The 18,740-nt window shown below is 43.5% G+C and overlaps 1 protein-coding gene across 2 annotated transcripts in view; it reads right to left on the bottom strand.

Moving 5' to 3' along the window:
• LOC112252660 (alpha-1,3-mannosyl-glycoprotein 4-beta-N-acetylglucosaminyltransferase C) overlaps positions 1 to 18,740 on the bottom strand; it is a 199,079-nt gene that overhangs the window by 71,356 nt on the left and 108,983 nt on the right. For both annotated transcript variants that reach the window (XM_024424099.2, XM_024424098.2), the window contains exon 3: positions 10,889 to 10,975. The gene's annotated coding sequence lies outside the window, so the exon portion shown is untranslated. The remainder of the gene's footprint in view (positions 1 to 10,888; positions 10,976 to 18,740) is intronic.

Here is an 18,740-nt window from a genome sequence, read left to right as displayed (position 1 = left end):
ATCCTTGAGCTGTTTCAACAACTTGATTGAGGTCCACCTGTGGTAAATTCAATTGATTGGACATGCGTTGGAAAGGCACACACCTGTCTATTTAAGGTCCCCCCACAGTTGACATTGCACATCAGAGCAAAAACCAAGCCATGAGGTCGAAGGAATTGTCCGTAGTGCTCCGAAACAGGAATGTGTCGAGGCACAGATCTGGGGAAGGGTACCAAAAAGATTCTGCAGCATTGAAGGTCCCCAAGGACACAGTGGCCTCCATCATTCTTAAATGGAAGAAGTTTGGAACCACCAAGACTCTTCCTAGATTTGGCCACCCTGCCAAACTGAGCAATCGGGGGAGAAGGGCCTTAGTCAGGGAGGTAACTAAGAACCCGATGGTCACTCTGACAGAGCTTCAGAGTTCCTCTGCGGAGATGGGGGAACCTCCCAGAAGGACAACCATCTTTGTAGCACTCCGCCAACTAGCCCTTAATGGTAGAGTGGCCAGACGGAAGCCACTCCTCAGTTAATGACAGCCCGCTTGGAGTTTGCCAAAAGGCAACTTAAGGACGCAGACCGTGAGACACAATATTCTCTGCTCTGATGAAACCAATATAGAACTCTTTGGCTTGAATGCCAAGTGTCATGTCTGGAGGAAACCTGGCACCATCGCTTCAGTGAAGCATGGTGGTGGCAGCATCATGCTGTGGGGATGTTTTTCAGCGGCAGGGACTGGGAGACTAGTCAGGATCGAGGAAAAGATGAACAGAGAAAAGTACAGAGAGATCCTTGATAAAAACCTGCTCCAGAGCGCCCAGGACCTCGGACTGGGGAAGGTTCACTTTCCAACAGGACAACAACCCTAACTACACAGCCAAGACAACGCAGGAGTGTCTTAGGGACAAGCCTGTGTATGTTCTTGAGTGGCCCAGACAGAGCCCAGACTTAAACCTGATCGAAGGTCTCTGGAGAGACCTGAAAATAGCTGTGCAGTGACAATCCCCATCCAACCTGACATAGCTTGAGAGGGGGGGGGGGAACTCATCAAATACAGGTTTGCCAAGCTTGCAGCATCATACCCAAAAAGACTCAAGGCTGTAATCGCTGTCAAAGGTGATTCAACAAAATAATTATGATATTTCAGTTTTTATTTTAAATAAATTTGCAAAAATGTCTAAATCTGTTTTTGCTTTGTCATTATTGGGTATTGTATGTAGATTGATGAGGGGTAAAAATGATTTAATTAATGCTATAATAAGGCTGTAACGTAACAAAATGTGAAAAAAGTAAAGTGCTCTGAATACTTTCCAAATGAGCTGTACAATTACGAAGGCACCTTGAAACCACCAGGAACCTTTTTTTTGCAATATAAACCAGTTGTGAAAAAGCACATGATTTAAATGTTATATGAGACCCATATTGGTGAATTCATGGATATCAGGGGGCCTATTTCATTACAACTCAAGAGCCTTCATCTCCTCATGGTGGCCATATTTCACCATAATGAATGTGTTTTTTGTCATTCCTCTCTCTGCAGTAGTTAATTGCTCGTCTTCATTTTTACTCTCTATTTGAATGATGCAAGCTATTTTGTTTATTACAAACCTCTTGCTAAAAAAACTCCTTTCCTTGTGACTACTCACAATGCGGTAGTGTTACAAGAGTTGTATTTATTCATTGGGAGGTAGACACACAGAGCCTAAGTATTTAGACCCCTTGACTTTTTCCACATTTTGTTGTGTTACAGCCTACAGTTAAAATGGACAAAAATGTTGTCACTGGCCTTACACCCAATAATGTTGAAGTGAAATTCTGTTGTTCGAAATGTTTACAAACGAATAAAAAATGAAAAGCTGAAATGTCTTATGTTAATAAGTATACAATCCCTTTGTTTTGGCAAACCTAAATAAGTTCAGTGGTAAATACGTGCTTATCAAGTCACATAATAAGTTGCATTGACTCACTCTATGTGCAATAATGTTATACATTATTTTTGAATGACTACCTCAACTCTGTACCCCACAGTCGAGCAGTGAATTTCATACCGAGTTTCAACCACAAAAAAACGGAGGTTTTCCAATGCCTCGCAAAGAAGGGCACCTATTGGTAAAAAAATGAAAAAGTAGACATTGAATATCCCTTTGAGCATGGTGAAGTTATTAATTGCACTTTGGATGGTGTATCAATACACCCAGTCACTACAAAGATAAAGGAATCCTTCCTAGCTTTTACAATAATAACCTAATTGACAGAGTGGAAAGAAGGAAGCCTGTGAGTAATAAAAATATTCAAAAACATGCATCCTGTTTGCAACAAGGCACTAGTAATACTGTAAAAGTAATTGGCTAAGCAATTCACTTTTCGTCCTGACTACAAAGTGTTGTATTGGATTTTCTCCAAACATTGCACAATACTGAGTACCACTCTCCATATTTTCAAGCATAGTGGTGGCTGCATCATGTTATGGGTATGCTTGTAATCATTAAGGACTGGGGAGTTTTTCAGAATAAAAAATAAATAAAATGGAGCTAAGCACAGACAAAATCCTAGAGGAAAGCTTGGTTCAGTTTGTTTTCCACCAGACACTTGGAGATTAATTCACCTTTCAGCAGGGCAATAACCTAAAACACAAAGCCAAATCTACACTGGAATTGCTTACCAAGAAGACAGTGTCCCTGAGTGGCTGAATTTCAGTTTTGACTGAAATCTGCTTGAAAATATATGTCAAGACTTGAAAATAGTTCTCTAGCAATGATCAACAACCATTTTGACAGAGCTTGAAATATTTTGAAACGAATAATGGGCAAATTTTGCACAATCCAGGTGTGGAAAGCTCTTAGAGACTTCGGGTACACAGAAAGACTCACAGCTGTAATCACTGCCAAAGGTTATCATGTATTGACTAAGGGGGTTGAATACTTATTTTATCAAGGTTTTGATTAGTGTTTGATATTGATTAGCATTTTATTTTTCATATATTGCTTTATTTATTTTTGAATCTTTATTTTACTAGGCAAGTCAGTTAAGAACAAATTCTTATTTTCAATGACGGCCTAGGAACAGTGGGTTAACTGCCTAGTTCAGGGGCAGAACAACTTATTTTTACCTTGTCAGCTCAGGGATTCAATCTTGCAACCTTCCAGTTACTAGTCCAACGCTCTAACCACTAGGCTACCTGCCGCCCCTGTTTTCCAAATGTTTGAATTTTTAGAATTTTTCTTCCACTTTGATATTACAGTATTTTTATAGATCATTGACAAAAAAGGACAATTAAATCCATTTTAAACCCACTTTGTAACACAACAAAATGTGGAAAAAGTCTAGGTGTGTGAATACTTTCTGAAGGCACTGTACTTAGGGGAGTTTGAGCCCTTTGGAGATCAAATTCCGTTTTTCTCATTGAGGTAAATGGAATTGGAATTGCAGTTTACTTCCTGAATTGAAATGGCATTGACCCCAACTAAGTACAGCAGTGGACTCGGTCTCTACCTCTGTCCCACATTGACCCCATGTTTCTGGAGTGGGGTGGATAATCTGTCTATCTGGCCCTCGGGCCCTCTGTCTCAGCATGGGGGCTGAGGACACTCTGAGCCACAGATAGGTTCACTCCTTTCAGGCTCTCGGCCCAATTGGCCTGCTCCATGGAGGTAAAGCCAGCAGCCAACTGCCAGAGGCCATCGGTTACGATAAGCCGCTCTGGCCCATTGCAGCCCACTGACTCTGAATAGAAGGGTCAGGATAGCTAAAGCTCCAGCCAGGCACAAGCCTCCTGACACAACAACAAACATCCCATACTGCAATGACAAATAGCAAGTAGAAACAACTCCCTCTATAATATAACAACCTAGGAATAGGAAAATGCACAACGTGCGTGTGTGTATGTCTGTGCGTGTGTGCGTGTTAGGCTGACATTAGGCTGAAAGCACACAGTTTAAGCACAGATGAGAGATACACTAAGTCTACTATCTCACTTTGATCTTTGTCCTGCACTCTGAACCTGCCACAGCTAGGCATTAAAAATACACACATAGGTCCCTATGGAAGAAGCCGCACTATTGTGGAGCTGGAAGTGGTTTGGGCTTTCGATGATTAGATAGAGGCAGGTTGGCATTTATTGTCATGAATCTTGCCCTGGAGGCAGCTCTGAAGAGTGGTCACTACCTGGCACAGCCACAAAGTCATAAAATATTATTTTAAATCTAACCCAAATGCCTAAACCTAACATTAAGACCAAAAAGCTTAACATTTTTACGATATAGCCAATTTGGACTTTGCAGCTGGCCCATCTAGGGTGTCAGTTCTGCCACCAGGGCAATATTCATGACAATAAACTTCAACCTGCTGATTAGAGCTGAGGAGATTTTGTATTTTGCTGCTCTGGTAATTGGAATCAGACAGATCCCACTGGTACTGTTAGGATTAATTGGAAGGTGAAAGGCTTCACAAACACTGTAATTGAGTTTCTGAAAATAAAACGCCACTTTTATAGAAGTAGGGATCCTCTTTAGTAGCTAATCACTACAAACCACAGAAACACTCTCCAACACAGATTACTAGTGACACTTAGAAAGTAAGTTGGGTCAGTAGCAATTGAACTTGTTTTTTTCTGCAACATAATTGCAAGATCAAATGTGAGGGCGACTACAATGGTTTATGGGTCATCATTCTTACAAATATACAGACAAACACTTATACACTAGTACACACTTAACGTATACAATGTACATTTATTTTAGAGTCTCTAACATACTGTATAATACTGGTGAAATCTAGCTAGTCCACCAAAAAAAGCAAAGAAAGACATATTCCACTGTATGGTATCTTGGCTAACAGCTGCTGATGAACGAGGACTGACAGCATGTGATGGGGCTCCTCTATTAGAAAAACACAACCAGATGCTATTTCTAAAGGGGATCATCTGCTTATTACCATGATTTCCAGCAGGAATAACTCAGCTCAGTGCCTCAGCGACTGCTGCTTAGCAGTGGCAGACGTTATTCAGCACGACAGGCAGATGTAAGGGTGCATGTATGGAGCGAGGTGTGACTTTGTTGTGTTGATGACAGAACAGTGGTTGGATCCCAAAATAGCACCCTATTCTCTTTATAGTGCATTATATAGTCAATAGGCTGCTATTGCAGAGGCACCCAGTGTCTTTTCTTCTATCTCCAGACCTGCTCTGCTTTAGAAGGAGCAATTATCCATTTCATAATTTCACCATTATAATTGGAAGTACTCTTTTGGATTGGATTGAATTTAAGTGCAAAGTGGCCATTGGTTTATGAGTGACCATATTGTTTGTGGTTATTTTGTGTGTCAGTGTTTCCGCTGCAGTCATTTAACTGTGGCGCTGCACCACCGCAAAATCATTCCCACCACACCCAAATAATACTGTAAGAAACATGAACAAATATTTCTGTCAAGGTGCACTTTGAAGATGCTAGAAAAGTCCTCATTTACTTTTTCTCTGCAAACAAAATGAGTAATGAACAGAAAAATCAGACAACCCCATAGTAGAATAGAATTTACCGAGACACATTCAAGTTACGAGTGCCATAGGGAGGGAAACCTGCATTCTGACAAGCAGTCAATGCACAACAATTCTTGCAATTGTGGAGAAACAGCAGTTTTAATGGAGGTGATCCCAGCATATAAAGCATATTAATAGGCCTATGTCTTGATTTGATTAGTCTAGGACCAAAAGTCTCCTTAACAACTTCTACCCCCAAGCCATATAACTGCTGAACAATTAATCAAATGTCCCCCCAGATTATTTACGTTGACCCCCCCGACCAATTCTCATAGCTTTTAGCCGTACCCTTATTGTACTCCTCTTTTGTTCCTCTGGCGATGTAGAGGTGAATCCAGGCCCTGCAGTGCCTAGCTCCACTCCTATTCCCCAGGCGCTCTGTTTTGACGACTTCTGTAACCGTAATAGCCTTGGTTTCATGCATGTTAACATTAGAAGCCTCCTCCCTAAGTTTGTTCTATTCACTGCTTTAGCACACTCTGCCAACCCGGATGTTCTAGCTGTGTCTGAATCCTGGCTTAGGAAGACCACCAAAAATTCAGCAATTTTAATTCCAAACTACAACATTTTCAGACAAGATAGAACTGCCAAAGGGGGCGGTGTTGCAATCTACTGCAAAGATAGCCTGCAGAGTTCTGTCCTACTATCCAGGTCTGTACCCAAACAATTTGAACTTCTACTTTTAAAAATCCACCTCTCTAAAAACAAGTCTCTCACCGTTGCCGCCTGCTATAGACCACCCTCTGCCCCCAGCTGTGCTCTGGACACCATATGTGAACTGATTGCCCCCATCTATCTTCAGAGTTCGTGCTGCGAGGCGACCTAAACTGGAACATGCTTAACACCCCAGCCATCCTACAATCTAAACTTGATGCCCTCAATCTCACACAAATTATCAATGAACCTACCAGGTACCTCCCCAAAGCCTTAAACACGGGCACCCTCATAGATATCATCCTAACCAACTTCCCCTCTAAATACACCTCTGCTGTCTTCAACCAAGATCTCAGCGATCACTGCCTCATTGCCTGCATCTGTAATGGGTCAGCGGTCAAACGACCTCCACTCATCACTGTCAAACGCTCCCTGAAACACTTCTGCGAGCAGGCCTTTCTAATCGACCTGGCCGGGGTATCCTGGAAGGATATTGATCTCATCCCGTCAGTAGAGGATGCCTGGATATTTTTAAAAATGCCTTCCTAACCATCTTAAATAAACATGCCCCATTCAAGAAATTTAGAACCAGGAACAGATATAGCCCTTGGTTCTCCCCAGACCTGACTGCCCTTAACCAACACAAAAACATCCTATGGCGTTCTGCATTAGCATCGAACAGCCCCGTGATATGCAGCTGTTCAGGGAAGCTAGAAACCATTATACACAGGCAGTTAGAAAAGCCAAGGCTAGCTTTTTCAAGCAGAAATTTGCTTCCTGCAACACTAACTCAAAGTTCTGGGACACTGTAAAGTCCATGGAGAATAAGAACACCTCCTCCCAGCTGCCCACTGCACTGAAGATAGGAAACACTGTCACCACTGATAAATCCACCATAATTGAGAATTTCAATAAGCATTTTTCTACGGCTGGCCATGCTTTCCACCTGGCTACTCCTACCCCGGTCAACAGCACTGCACCCCCAACAGCAACACGCCCAAGCCTTCCCCTTTTCTCCTTCTCCCAAATCCATTCAGCTGATGTTCTGAAAGAGCTGCAAAATCTGGACCCCTACAAATCAGCCGGGCTAGACAATCTGGACCCTTTCTTTCTAAAATTATCTGCCAAAATTGTTGCCACCCCTATTACTAGCCTGTTCAACCTCTCTTTCGTGTCGTCTGAGATTCCCAAAGATTGGAAAGCAGCTGCGGTCATCCCCCTCTTCAAAGGGGGGGGACACTCTTGACCCAAACTGCTACAGACCTATATCTATCCTACCGTGCCTTTCTAAGGTCTTCGAAAGCCAAGTCAACAAACAGATTACCGACCATTTCGAATCTCACCATACCTTCTCTGCTATGCAATCTGGTTTCAGAGCTGGTCATGGGTGCACCTCAGCCACGCTCAAGGTCCTAAACGATATCTTAACCGCCATCGATAAGAAACATTACTGTGCAGCCGAATTCATTGATCTGGCCAAGGCTTTCGACTCTGTCAATCACCACATCCTCATCGGCAGACTCGACAGCCTTGGTTTCTCAAATGATTGCCTCGCCTGGTTCACCAACTACTTCTCTGATAGAGTTCAGTGTGTCAAATCGGAGGGTCTGCTGTCCGGACCTCTGGCAGTCTCTATGGGGGTGCCACAGGGTTCAATTCTTGGACCGACTCTCTTCTCTGTATACATCAATGAGGTCGCTCTTGCTGCTGGTGAGTCTCTGATCTACCTCTACGCAGACGACACCATTCTGTATACTTCCGGCCCTTCTTTGGACACTGTGTTAACAACCCTCCAGGCAAGCTTCAATGCCATACAACTCTCCTTCCGTGGCCACCAATTGCTCTTAAATACAAGTAAAACTAAATGCATGCTCTTCAACCGATCGCTACCTGCACCTACCCGCCTGTCCAACATCACTACTCTGGACGGCTCTGACTTAGAATACGTGGACAACTACAAATACTTAGGTGTCTGGTTAGACTGTAAACTCTCCTTCCAGACCCATATCAAACATCTCCAATCCAAAGTTAAATCTAGAATTGGCTTCCTATTTCGCAACAAAGCATCCTTCACTCATGCTGCCAAACATACCCTTGTAAAACTGACCATCCTACCAATCCTCGACTTTGGCGATGTCATTTACAAAATAGCCTCCAATACCCTACTCAACAAATTGGATGCAGTCTATCACAGTGCAATCCGTTTTGTCACGTTTTGCCATACTGAGATGGGCTGTATGTCCCCACCCTTAGCATGTAGAGAAGAAAGATTTAGACAATGCATATAGTTTAACAGTTCCATTTCACGTCACGCTGTTCATAGAAATCATTTATTATAATTTGCCGGATTCTCGCAGCTATTTATCCCGGGAAAAGGGAGTGGTTTCAAGCGCTAAATCTCGGTAACCGGGTTCCTGTAATTCAAACCTTATCAAGATCCATGTTTTCTTGTATGTGTTTTTTGAATCACTCCTCGTGTGCACATTCTGTAATGCTGTATACCCCGCTATGGTACAGAAATGTTATGACGGTATGAAAATCTGGATATAGCCCAACCGCATGAGGGGTAGAGAGCGAAGGGAGTGTGTTCTACTCTTACTCTGAATTTAGAATATGAAAATCGCCTTTTGTCTCTGTTTAAACTTTTTTACGTTTGCACATAGCCTAGTCTAAGACAATGACTTTACCGTCCAGTGACCACCATATTCCAGATGCTCAACACTAACGACCACTAATACAACCACTCACTCCACCACGTAAACCGCTTGTGGAGTTGAGCTGAGGTCCATGTGAACTAAAACGATTGTAACAGGGCTGGTTAGCGTGAGCTGTCTTTGACGGATGCTCTCATCGCAATGCACAGTTTGGGCAGCTGGGATAGGATCTCTAGCTCCAAGGCAACGCACACAGGCCTGTGATGTTTTATCAAGCACACAGGCTTTGGTTTATGCTGTCTGTCCTGTAGGAAGAACAGCTGTTTGCATGAATCATTAATGCACATCGGCCACATCATTGTTGCTTCGTTCTGGCAGGTGTAGATCTGGATCCCTTCACTCTCACTTTAAACTGTTTCAAGTCGCCTTCACTTCGAGAATGTTAAATCTCATTCGTTCAAGTGTCTCGCTTCCTACAGTTATGGGTGGGTGGGGAAAGTAGCGAACTCTGTTTGAAATGCATGAATCTCGCCACATTCACAAGCGTCCTAAGCTATTGCATATACCAGGAGTCGACAGCAACCAACATATCATATTGCTTCTGTCAATAAATGAAGCCCACCACCAGTCTGAAAATCAACTACATTGGCTTTTTACTGGAGAATGAGAAGATCTGGACACCAGCCAAAACCAGAAGCTATTCAAACTGTATAGTAAGCAACCTGTTAAGTTTAAAGTTATAGAATCAACTTAAAAATTACAATCTATGAGAACACTTAAGCTTCTTTACTATTTGTGCACATGGCACTGAGAACAGACTAGGCTGTGCCACTGACAATGACAAAACATCTATTCTGGCTGGCGGTTTAAATTGCTCTACATGGCGATTCTACCGTCTGTATCACAGAAGTGTGAAAAGCAACAGCAGCAAAGTGCAACAGTGGCTTTGATGTCAATATTTTCCCTCTTGATAAACCTTATGGGCAAGTGCCCTTCTTCAGCCAGCCAACACAAACAAAGCTTTGTCGTTGTTTGATCCTGTCAACAGAGTGTGGATAGGCTGAAAATATAGACCCTCTACTCCAAGGGTCACTGTCTTCAGTCTATGTCTGAGGTCACATATACTGCCCCTGGAGACCAGGTTTAGATCCCACAAACCACCTCTTCTAAAATCGGCATCCGATCATCAATCTCTCTGACACTGTCTATCTCTCTATGTAAAAAAACAACAATAAAACATTTATGGAAGATGAAACTATTAAATTAAAAATACATTGTCCTCAGCCTCACCTCCCAGATTCATGCGAGGAAATGATGGAGCTAATTACCAGACAGATCGAGACAGAGATAATGTCACATTCTGTGTCTGTCGAAAAGTTTGTGGTCATACGCACAGGGCTAATAAAGAAATCTAGTACGGAACAAGAAGGGCCCGCACACTGTTAAAGCTCCCAATTCACTGATTCATTGGCAACGTTACGATCCGAAACAGATCTTTGTCATGTCAAACAAACTGAGTGCTCATATCCCAAAATATACACATTTCACCTGACATGACCATTGCGGACAAGACGTATGGTGGGTGCAAAAACGATGTGTGTATCTCTAATAATTGAATAACAATGAGATGGGTACATATAGTAGTGACAGAAAATCATATATTTTTACAAAATGACCAAGTGGGTAACCACATTCTGTGTCTGTACCGCTGCCAGTCAGGAGGAAAGGAGATGATGACTCATTTGAAAATGCTAATTGGGATATATAAAACGAGCGGCTGTGAGACGGAACTTTCTCCGTGTGTTCACCTTTTAAAATGTCAGATCACAACGACAGGCATAATTCGCTCTGTCACACTGAATGTCATATAGTATTGTAGCTTCTCTGAAGTAAGGAGAAGTACAGTATGCAGAAAAATAAAGGGAAAAGCAATATATAATAAAAGACATTGGCTCACTGTTTTGCTGCTCACTTGGTTCTACAGAGTATTGCCATTCAATTAAACAAATGACGATCCAGGTCTAACAGAGTCAAGCTCATAAGAGTGTTGTATGAAATGTTATAGTACCTTTCAGCAGAAGTCAGATGTCTTTTTGGGAGGAGTTCTGAAGGTTGACATGGACTGGATCCACTAACAGATGCTCCTCAGTTGTTTCTGTCAAAACAAAGACAGAGAGAGAGACAGTCAGCCCAACCCCGGGAACGTAATTCATAATACCCATCAGTGTGCCGTTGTTCCGCTATGTACCCTTCGTGTATGTGAGGTGCACATCAATGTGCTGTATGTAACGCGTGGGTGAGTGCGTGTCTGGTGCACAGAAAGTGTGTGTAAATATGAGTGTGCATGTGAGAGTCCCTCATTTTCTGCGTACAAATGACTGTAATGTACAGTAAAGAGAACAATAAAGCCCCAACACCCCTGGCGTCCAACTCCTGTACCTCCTGCCTAGTACTCTGCCTTACATTTGAAGATTACTCTCCTTTCCAGAGTTCCCCCTAGGAGAAAAAAAAAGCTGGCTACAGTGTCAAGGAACTCGCTCTCTCTCTAGTCTGTCACTTGTCTCTCTCTCGCACTCTCTCTCTAGTCTAACTGTCACTTGTCTCTCTCTCATGCTCTCTATCTAGTCTGTCTCTCTCTGAGGCTGTGCAGAGACACTGATGGTCGAGATGGGATGGTGTGGTTCTCCCACACAGAAGCACTGTAATTGGCTCACCATGATGGGTCATAAACATACATCACAAGGGCAGTGGAGCGCCAAGCAGACAGCTAACTAAGCGTCTCGCTCCCTCTGCTTCTTACACACACACACACACACACACACACACACACACACACACACCAATGATACCCACATACACACACACAGGCATGCACACCCAAACATACGCACAAGAAGGCGCTGACATACACAGTCAGCCTGTTTCTAACTCTTAGACAACTTTGCAGTATTTCTCATTTATTTAGTCATTTCTTACATTAGTTACTTAGAATGTCTCATATTACCTACAGCCGAAAATAACTTTTGGATATTAGATTGGCGGTCACTCGCCAGAATTTCGACCATATATTCGACTTCCCTGAACTGGATCCTTTGTTTGTACTTACTGAGGCAGCTCCATTCATCCCAGGGTCTGCAGGAAAATGAAGAAGACGAAGAAGTGGGGTCCTAGTCAGACTGAGGCGGCGTGCCTACCATCCACCGCTTCTGAGTATATTACTCGCTAACGTTCAGTCCCTGAATAATAAAGTAGATGAGCTCAGGGAAAGGATCTCCTTCCAGAGAGACATCAGGGACTGTAACATACTGTTTAACGGAATCATGTCTCTCTCCGGATATATTGTCCCCGTCCATTCAGCCAGCGAGTATACACTGACTCGGCGACTAGGTTCATCGGGAAGTGCATAGAGGATGTTGTTCCCACTGTGACGATTAGAACTAGATCAAAACCAAAACACATGGATAGATGGCAGCATTTGTGAAAAACTGAAACACGAACAAACACATTTAACCATGGCAAGGTGACTGGGAACATGAACGTGTACAAACAGACCAGCTATGACCTCTAAGGAAATCAGAGACGCAAAATGACAGTAGAGGGACAAAGTTGAGTCACAGTTCAACGGCTCAGACATGAGACGTGTGGCAGACAATCATGGATTATAAAGGGAAAGTCAGCCATGATCTGGACACCGATGCCTTGTTCCCAGTTAAAACTAAACACATCGCCCCGTAGCACTCCTGTCATTGTGAAGTCCTTTGACAGGCTAGTCAAAGATCATATCATCTCCACTTTACCTGGAGGTGATATGACAGATTCACAGACAACGCAATCACCATTGCACTGAATATTGCCCTATCCCACCTGGACAAGGTAGGCAACAACACCTCCGCCACGCTGATCATGGACTACGAGCACACACCCATCCACATAGATGGGGCCGCAGTGAAGAGGGTCAAAAGCTTCAAGTTCCTCGATGTGCACATCACTGAGGACATGAAATGGTCCCAAGAGAGACCAGCTGGAGGTAGGACAAAGCCCAATGATAAACACAGAATACATATGGGCAACAAGCCCTGGGCCCCGTGGTTGCATGCTCCTGTGGTAGAGAGCAATGTGGTCATACAAACAAACTTATACAGTAACACTGTACTTGGACGCTTGGTCATAACGGCTACATGCATCCACTGTCATCAACATAACAAGGATTAGTTTAAAAATGGCTTTAAAATGGTAGCAGAGAGAGACGGACACCAACTTCTCTAGATTCTCTGTTCTGGAATATCACTGCTGGGGCAGATGTGAGAAGTAAAGTTACATACCAAGGGAAAGCCATGCCACTGCAATATTTAATATCATCCCTCATGTCACAGAACGTGGTCCCAGTGCGGAGGGAGGATGTTGAAAGAGGTGACTTAGGGCTGGATTCAATCGGTATGGCTAAAGTTCAGCTTTATAGCGTGATTGAAGTTTAAAAGGCAATGTTCCTGCATTAGTGGAGACTGCATTTACGGTAAACCCTACGTATGTCTACTCAATAGGAAATTACCTTTACAGTTTGATCTCACCCTAAGGTATAATAAACAGATGTTCCTGTCATTAGTGGTCTTAGCAGTTTATCTTCTTACGGCTAGGGGTTCCGCTAGCATGAGAGTCCTTAGCAGGGTAGTCCCTGTGGAGGGTAAATCCCGAACAGGGTGGTCCTGTGAAGGGTAAATCCCTAGTGTAGTGGTTTATCGGCCAGACCCATAAGGAGGGTGAAAGCGGTGGCCATGAGGCTGTGTGCGTGTGTGAATGTTTTTAAAATTATTTGAGTATAGTAGCAGTAGCAATAAAGAGAGATTGGTTAATAACCTATTGGGGGGGGATGTGACATATTAGCCTTATTGGCAGACACAACAGTATTGTCCAGCACCAAATGGTGTATGGAGTAGTGACCAAATTATTGATAGCCTAAGCTGTTACTACTTAATGCCGTTGGGGGGTGATGCTGAGTCAATAATAACTAAGATGGCTTCTAGATGCCAGGTTACTCTCGGAGAGGGAGGTGTAGAAAGGGAAAATGCTACTAAAAAAGGCATTTAACCAGCACCAAGAACCAAATAAATGGTGGGGGAAATTAGCCAAATTTGACAAAATTGGTACACATTATCCCGTCGATAAAAACCAGCCAAAGGGGTATGGATGCAATCGTAGTGTGGAACACTGAAATCAGATAACGGTCGAGACCACAATACGCAGGCATCCTAACCACAGCATTTTATCAGCAGCGGATAAAACTTGAAAAAGAGAAAAACAGAGACCTGCAAGTTAAAATGGAGCAGGCAGTAGATAAGAACGAGGCAACGAATAAAAAACGAGGCATATCCGAAGGGCACGCACATAGATTAGATGAACAGAAGCAGGAATTGGCTATTGCGCTACCAAAGAGTCAAAACCTAAACCAGGAATTAGAGGGAGCACTTGCGGATAGACAAAAACAAATTAAACAACAGTATCAAATGTGTGGAGGAGTATATGCAATTGACACTCCACCGTTCGCCCAATGCTATAAGGTGAAACACTTCACAACTGGTGGGCCACCATTGTACCCATCTCTTACAGAGGAAAAATATATGGATTGCGAGAGGCGGAGGACAGGCACATTACGAGTCCGTACATAGTAGTCCCGTACTGGGTAGTGGATCAGCATGATCCAGGTTATCATAGAGATGTGCGACAAGTGCAAACACACACGACCCTGGTTACATATTATCCGGAACAAATAGTACCAGGAGAGGACAACCCTATTCCTGATGACGAGCATCCCCAAGTACAGATCCAAATTCAGCATCACCATCAGCCACTGAGTGTGAGCGAAATGTGTAGTGTTACTAAAAAGGCACGGATCCCTTATTAAGGGAGGGACAGGAATTTATCAGTTTCCTGAGGAAACAGGGTATCATTTTTGGGTTCCATGCTGGTGATTACAATCATATTGTATGCTCGCGTTTGCCAAGGGCCATGTTGCCAACACTCACTCACTACACAGGGATATTGAACATCAGGCTTGGTCCTCGGGACGCGATGCGTGTGACCCAGCATCAGCAAATTATGAAATTGGGTTATTCTTAACTACAGTTGGTAATGTATTCTGTCAACTGGATGTGAGTAAAATTAGTAGGAAATGCAGGAATTTGTGAAAGTTGTAAATTCTTGGTTATCTGCACAAACCCTGGCTAACAATTTGAATCAGCAATACAAAATTGGGTTTAATTATTTATTTACTAAATACACAGAATTACAACATAACTTGATTACAAATGACGTCATAAACGTCCCTAGCGGGCGGAACAGATATGACAGCTTGCTACACAAAGGAAAAGGGCTGGGTTTGAGTGAAAGAGCGGGAAGACTGAGGGACACAGGGAAAAGCTGTGCTATCGTAAAGACAGTATCTGATGCATTCTAAATTACCGCCCATTTGGAAAAGGAGAATGCAATAAATATTTACTCTGAGCTGCGCTTCGGTAGGTTGGTAGTAGATGGAAGGCCGTGATGCCAAACCGAGTCCTTTGAAGAATGTCTCTGGTTGTCAATTGGATACGTTGTAATAACGTCATTGGGTGATAGACGGGATACTCTGTCAGTTCCTTCCTAACCCTCGTTGCATCTGCTGTTGCTAACTCAACGGCTAGGAGGTATCACTTCTGTAGTGAATAAGAGTTCAAAGTTCATACCATTCGCAACCAAAGCTCACACTGATGTTGGCTTCGTTCTGAACTATTCTGACATATGACCGTTGTCCTACATCCTCGGAACAGGAGGTTATATTGTCGTCAAGGGCTAATATAGGAAGTGAGAGGAGGGAGTGTTTGAAAAGTTTTATAGCCCATGTCCCTTCACAGGGGCGGGCCACTGATAGAGCAGAGACCTTTCTTATGAAAACCCAAATCTGACATTTTAGAAGCTAAACTCACATTTCATCCCATCACATATAATTTCATACTCAAACATTTAAATTGAACAACAATTCCATGTGAATCTGATAACTCTGATGTGTAGACTTTCCACTGTAGAGTTTATGTCATCTGATCATTGATGAGAATGTCTCAGATGACAACCGAACTGACATCATATTCATTAAGTACCACCGCATATGTTCCAATGTTCGGATTACCAGAATATAGGTCATTTCCCCCCACCTTCTGATGTTCCCAGAATCTCTATGTTAACCAAGGGTTTTGCAAATGTAACCTCAGTAGGGTATAGAGAGGAAAAAGGGGGGAAGAGGTATTTATGACTGTCATAAACCTTCTCCCCCTGGCCAACGTCATGACACCACAAACGTAAGGCTCTCCAGAGTGTCTGTGAGGTCTGCACAACCCATCACCGGGGGCAAATTACCTACCCTCCAGGGCACCTACATCACAGGAAGGCCCAAAAAATGATCAAAGGACAACAACCACCCGAGCCACTGCCTGTTCACCCCGCTATCATCCAGAAGGCAAGGTCAGTACAGGTGCATCAAAGCTGGGACCGAGAGACTGAAAAACAGCTTCTATCTCAAGGCCATCAGACTGTTAAACAGCCATCACTAACATTGAGTGGCTGCTGCCAACATACTGACTCAAATCTTTAGCCACTTTAATAATAGAAAATAGGATGTAATAAATGCATCACTGGTCACTTTAAACAATGCCACTTTATAGACTGCTTAAAAAATAAAGGGAACACTTAAACAACACAATGTAACTCAAAGTCAATCACACTTCTGTGAAATCAAACTGTCCACTTAGGAAGCAACACTGATTGACAATAAATTTCACATGCTGTTGTGCAAATGGAATAGACAACAGGTGGAAATTATAGGCAATTAGCAAGACACCCCCAATAAAGGAGTGGTTCTGCAGGTGATAACCACTTCTCAGTTCCTATGCTTCCTGGCTGATGTTTTGGTCACTTTTGAATTCTGGCGGTGCTTTCACTCTAGCGAGTCTACAACCCACACAAGTGGCTCAGGTAGTGCAGCTCATCCAGGATGGCACATCAATGCGAGCTGTGGCAAGAAGGTTTGCTGTGTCTGTCAGCGTAGTGTCCAGAGCATGGACGTGCTACCAGGAGACAGGCCAGTACATCAGGAGATGTGGAGGAGGCCGTAGGAGGGCAACAACCCAGCAGCAGGACCCCTACCTCCACCTTTGTGCAAGGAGGAGCAGGAGGAGCACTGCCAGAGCCCTGCAAAATGACCTCCGGCAGGCCACAAATGTGCATGTGTCTGCTCAAACGGTCAGAAACAGACTCCATCAGGGTGGTATGAGGGCCCGACGTCCACAGGTGGGGGTTTAGCTTACAGCCCAACACCGTGCAGGACGTTTGGCATTTGCCAGAGAACACCAAGATTGGCAAATTTGCCACTGGCACTCTGTGCTCTTCACAGATGAAATCAGGTTCACACTGAGCACATGTGACAGGCGTGACAGTCTGGAGACGACGTGGGGAACATTCTGCTGCCTGCAACATCCTCCAGCATGACCGGTTTGGCGGTGGGTCAGTCATGGTGTGGCATTTCTTTGGGGGGGCGGCACAGCCCTCCATGTGCTCGCCAGAGGTAGCCTGACTGCCATTAGGTACCGAGATGAGATCCTCAGACCCTTTGTGAGACCATATGCTGGTGCGGTTGGCCCTGGGTTCCTCCTAATGCAAAACAATGCTAGACCTCATGTGGCTGGAGTGTGTCAGCAGTTCCTGCAAGAGGAAGGCATTGATGCTATGGACTGGCCCGCCCGTTCCCCAGACCTGAATCCAATTGAGCACATCTGGGACATCATGTCTCGCTCCATCCACCAACGCCACGTTGCACCACAGACTGTCCAGGAGTTGGCGGATGCTTTAGTCCAGGTCTGGGAGGAGATCCCTCAGGAGACCATCCGCCACCTCATCAGGAGCATGCCCAGGCGTTGTAGGGAGGTCATACAGGCACGTGGAGGCCACACACACTACTGAGCCTCATTTTGACTTGTTTTAAGGACATTACATCAAAGTTGGATCAGCCTGTAGTGTGGTTTTCCAATTTAATTTTGAGTGTGACTCCAAATCCAGACCTCCATGGGTTGAAAAATTTGATTTCCATTGATCATTTTTGTGTGATTTTGTTGTCAGCACATTCAACTATGTAAAGAAAAAAGTAGTTAATAAGAATATTTCATTCATTCAGATCTAGGATGTGTTATTTTAGTGTTCCCTTTATTTTTTTGAGCAGTGTATAATGTTTACATACCCTACATTACTCATCTCATATGTATATACTGTACTCTATACCATCTACTGCATCTTGCCTATGCCGTTCGGCCATCGCTCATCCATACATTTATATGTACATATTCTTATTCATTCCTTTCCTTTTCATTCCATTCCTTTAGTTGTTGTGAAAAATGGTTAGATTACTTGTTAGATATTACTGCATGGTCGGAACTAGAAGCACAAGCATTTCGCTACACTCGCATTAACATCTGTTAAACATGTGTATGTGACCAATACAATTTGATTTGATTTGAGAGACCAGTAATGTACTGGAGTAAATTGTTTGACTCGGTGGTGAGAGGAATGCCCCCGTGCCTGAGGGCGGTACAAGCGACAGAACGGCTTCGATTACAATGAGTTAAAAAGTGTATCTGTATGTTCCACACGCAGTAGCAACCATAGTTAACATCACGAAAGCACATGTTACGAGTGCGAGATGGACAAAGTGTGAGTTAAAGTTAAATGGGGGAAAATCTACAATTCCATAAGATTGGTGCTTTGAATCCTGCATCATTGATGCCGTTGCCTGGGGAGGTTGAATCGGATATATGTGACCGAGATCAAATTACTCCAAAGCCTCAGCATTGGTATGTAGAATATTAGTGAAGACATCAACACAATTAAATAATACATGGAAT

This window comes from Oncorhynchus tshawytscha, linkage group LG06 (assembly GCF_018296145.1).
Source record: "Oncorhynchus tshawytscha isolate Ot180627B linkage group LG06, Otsh_v2.0, whole genome shotgun sequence".
Lineage (NCBI taxonomy): Eukaryota > Metazoa > Chordata > Actinopteri > Salmoniformes > Salmonidae > Oncorhynchus > Oncorhynchus tshawytscha.
This window is presented reverse-complemented; position numbering and strand designations above follow the sequence as displayed.